Genomic DNA, 5,166 nt, shown 5'->3' with positions numbered 1-5,166 from the left:
CAAACTTAACGCAATAAAGATATGCAACAATTTTGCAAATAATGATATTAGAGTTGGTTGCAACAATAATATTTTTAAAAAGCTGGGAAAGGTTTGAGGAGGGGGGAAATTTTTAAGGGACTGTTGCTACGTGTTAAAATGTTTAATTGGCATATTATAAATGTGTACATGCCAGCTAATAGAAATAAGAAACTAATTTTAAAGAAAACTTATACACCTACCTACAACAATATTCGATGGAAAATCTAATCATAGGGGGAGATTTCAACTGGGTAACTATAAATTAAACCAGTCTAGCAGGATTGATAAATTTTACGGAAATTTTTATGATCCATTAATATATATATTAATACTGCAATAACCAACCAAAAGCTATCAGACCATTTCATGCTCACTATTGACCTAAAAATGAAAAAAATAGAAAAATGTGGGCCAGGACTATGGAAACTAAATAATAAGATTTTAAATGACAAAGAATATGTCGAAATAATAATTAAAAAAAGAAATTGAAACCGTCAAAAATGAAGAAAATATTAATATAATAATTGATTGGGATGTTTTAAAAAACAAAATAAAAGGAATAAATATTCAGTACTCAAATAGAGGGCGGAAAAACCCCAGAAAAAAAAGACAAACACGAACTCAAATTAGAACTAAGCAAAACAACAAACGACGATGGAGAAAGAAAAAAAAACGATTGACAGACAAAATTAAAATCGTTGAAGAAGACGAAAATCAGGGGAGAATAATAAGGGCGGAAAAATTTACAGAGATCTACAACGAGGCAAAAAACGTATATAAGCGAGAAGAATTTAGAAAAGGGGGTGATACAATTTTAAACAATATCAAAATAAACAATGTAACCCATACTGTAAAAGAAGATATCCTAAATAATATTTCCAAATATTATAAAGAACTATACACCACACACCACACAGAACATATACTTCAGCACAATCGACAGCTACTTAAAAAATGTCGACTGTGAGATGACATCAGCAGTACATAGAGACCAATGTGATGATGTCATCTCAGATGAAGAAATCACAAAAAGTATATCAACACTCACAAAAGTCACCAGGGAAAGATGGACTCATCGTGGAATTCTACCAAAAGTTCCACGGTGAACTGACGCCGATCTTAAACGCTTTGTATAATAATATAGTTTTAAGTAAAAATAAAATGACTAAATCTATGAGGGAGGGAGTTATCACAATTATATACAAAGGGAAAGGGAATAGAGACGAGATTAAAAACTGGAGGCCTATATCACTTTTAAACACGGACTATAAGATTTTAAGTAGGATTTTAACAAATACAGTAAAGGGTAAGATAAACAAGATAATTAATGTAAATCAAACTTGTGGGGGAGGGATATACAAAACAATATTTTAAACATTAAAACTATAATTAACTACATAAATGAAACTGGTATGATGAGTGCTATGGTACTCTTCGACCAGGAGAAAGCTTTCGACTGATTTGAACAAAACTGTATAAAGAATGTTTTTAAAAAATTTGGTTTCGGACCCAATTTCCAAAATGGACCAAAATCCTACACACTGGGATAATTAAACGGGAAATGCACGAAAGAATTTGAAATACAACGATCAGTGATACAAGGATGTCCACTATCAATGCTAGAATACGTAATGTCAATATAAATCCTACGTCACACGATAAGAAACAACCCAGATATGCAAGCAGGGGCGTATTAACCATTAAGCAGACTAAGCACGTGCATAGGACACCAGGGCCAAAGGGGGCACCACAAAGTTGAGAAAAGGGTGAAAAGAAAGAAAGAAAAAAGAATGAAGATTTGTAAAAAAAACTGATACAACTAGTGCAAATTGATCATGATGTTCTGTTTCTTGATCATGGTACACCCTAGGGTTATCTTCTCAGGTGTACGTGGAAAAGAGGGGGGCACCAAGATTTGTCAGTGCTTAGGGCACCAGTGAGCCTTAATCCGCCCCTGATTATACAAGGCATACAAATACCAAACCTAAAAAAGAATTAAAAAATGCTCTAACATGCATATGATTGCAACAGCTTTATAAGAGAGGGGAAATGCTATAAGCGTCGGGTTCCAAAATAAACCACAACAAGCACGAAATCTTAAAAATAGTTAACTGGAGGGGCAACCACCCTGGATTATCGCCCCCCCCCCACACACACACACACTTACTGAGAGACACTGTAAAGGCTCTAGGGGTTTACTTTGGTAATAAAAAAAGAAGCTGTAGAAAATTATGAACGTATTATCAATAAAATAAGAGAAAATGTGAAAATCTGGCCATGGCGCCATTACCTATCATGGAGCGGGCCCAAGTGGCCAAGACTTATTTATACTCAAATATTAACTTCATAATTAAATCCATAGATATGGATAATACAATTTTAAACAAAACAGACAACGAAATAATAGATTATATATGGAATCATAAAATGCATCATGTAAAAAAAGAGACATTATATAGGGCCAAAAGTAGAGGGGGCTTGGGGTTGCCGAGCCCTCTACTACTATAATTAACTAACATAATCAATAGATTAAAAAACAAAAATGCACTCAGACCCGGCTACAGCGTGAGAAGCACCGTACATCTACTGGTTCGGCTTCACCTTGAGAAACCGACCAGAGATATACAAAAATAACAAATTAATATAAAAAAATCGAAGTGCCACGCAAACATATGAGAACTAATTTTAAAATATAGAGACAAAACAGATTTATGCAAAATTTAATAAGTAAAAGTCACGCTTGGATTAGGGAGGAGGTAACCAAAAATATAAAATGTAGAGTAGAGCAGGACAACTGAGCGGGTAAATTGGACAAAAAATTGGAAAAATTGGGGAAAATAAGATCTGTCAAAACACAAAGTATAATTTTTAAATACCTGCACAACACCTGGCTAACAGGCGAAGAAACAATCAAACATCGTATGCTGAGGATAATGCCGAAATGCCCTTTATGTAAAACAGCGAACTTCACCAAACTACATACGATTGTCCAATGTGATAAAACTAAACATAATAGGATAAAGTTAATAATGAAAATTTGCAAAAAATATAAGTATAACAAAAATAACATTTTATTCATAGATTTAGACTACGAAAACAAAATCGTTCTAAAATGTATAGACTATATAGTAACTACGATGATATCCTGTGGACAGGTGATAAAGATTTTTAAATAAGATACGTGGTAAAAATAAGAATATTAACCACAACAAGAACTCAATACGTCTTACGACGAATAGATACTTACCGTCAGGTTGATATAACGCAATTGATGTTGGAATTGGGGGAGAGAGGGGGAGGGAGGAATAGGTATTACAGACCGAAGGGTCGCGTAGCGCAATTGCGAGCTGATGCCATACCCATACCCCCTCCTCGCACCCCACAACAGCCAAATTTCAAAGAAAATTTCAAATTCTATTTCAAATATTTCAAAGAAACCCATATAACTTTTTTTTTTTAAAAGAGAAAAGGGAAGAAAGGAAGAAAGAAAAAAATAAAAGAATTTTGTAATTTAATTTTTTTTCTTCTTTCTCTGAAAGAAAATTCTAAAGACATATATAGGAAGGGATACAGGGAAAATATAAGGGGGAAGTAAATGGCGATGACATCATGGGGCTAAGTCACAGGGCTCAGTGAAGTGCATAGGCCCATCATGAGTCTTTGAAAACACCCAATGTAGAACATAAACAGACAAAATAAAGACACAAATACATACTGTATAACACTTAGTTTAAAACCCTACTAACTTCTCCCGCACTGCATGGTTGACCACTATAGAATAATGTGGTCTCATAAATACGTTTGGATCTTTCAATAAAGCATAATCAGATAAACTAAATAAAGGAGGCCTAACGCGACCCAGGAAAAACACATAGAGAATAAAGAAGCGTGAACCTTGGATCGAGCGTAACCTACCTATCAACATCTTTAAAGACTATTATGAGGAACGACACATATTATCACTCGAATAATAAAATAGGAAATTATTTTTTTTAAACAAAATCTAAATAGTACACCATTCCATCGTCAAAATTAGAAAACCATAAAACAAATTAAAAGATACAATATAACATCATAAAGGAAGAAATACAACTGGGAAAGATATTTGATCTATACTTGCTGTCTCAAGCATAAAGAAAATATAGCATACACACAATATAACACCATTACATATAGCAAACACTGAGACCTAGGCGACATATAGCAAAGGTTACAAAACATTTCAAGGGAATGAACTTCGAGCAAGGTGAGGGAAACCAGACTCGGACGAACAACCCTTTAGATAACACTATGGAAACATAAATACCCCATCAAAAATTCTAAAAACTAAATTTTTTATATAAAATTTTGCTTTAATAAAACGTAGAACACATCTGAGGGGGAAACACACAAATATAAAATACTTTTTATTTTTTTTTGGGAAATGGGGCATCTGTCCGTTGCCCCCCCCACTCCCAAAAAAGTGTGTGTGTGTGTGTGTGTTATTATACCCATTACATTACTTGCAAAATATATATGGTGCTGACATTTTCGGCAAGAGGGAGACCTACCGATATTCTGCATATAATTATTTTAATGTTTTTCAGAGCGAGAGTATTGGGGCCTGATCTGTTCAATATATTTCTCAACTGATACAGCAGGTATAATCAGAGGCGTAGCTGGGGGGGGGGGGGAAGGGGAGTACATATGTCCCCGGGCGCCAAGGTACAGGGGCGCCAAAATGAGGCTTACAACGTTACATTATAATAAGTAAACAAGGGTAATATTCAAAAATGTGATTAAACGGGGAGGGGGCTGGGGCGCCAATTTTATAGTTCGTCCCCGGGCGCAAAATATCATAGCTACGCCTCTGGGTATAATAGAGACCCCCCCCCCCCCCGAGTTTGCCACAGAGCGCTCGTGTAATATACGGTTTAATACAAAATACATGATTGTGGGCAGGAATATACAAATTTTGGTCGATATACATGATCGTTGGTATCTATTCAAACGAGGGCCATGAAATACATTAGCAAATTCCTACAGTATTTTAAGGCAGGCGATTACGAATTATTTAAACCACATTTTTTATCTGTCACAGATTTTATAATCATTTTGAAGTGGCTGCTTTATCTCGAGGAAAACGAGCGGTAAGTGTTATACAAA

This window comes from Sinohyriopsis cumingii, chromosome 10 (genome assembly GCF_028554795.1).
Source record: "Sinohyriopsis cumingii isolate HCF-2022 chromosome 10, ASM2855479v2, whole genome shotgun sequence".
Taxonomy (NCBI): Eukaryota; Metazoa; Mollusca; class Bivalvia; order Unionida; family Unionidae; genus Sinohyriopsis; species Sinohyriopsis cumingii.
The sequence above is the reverse complement of the archived record's forward strand: the minus strand, read 5'-3'. Positions refer to the sequence as shown.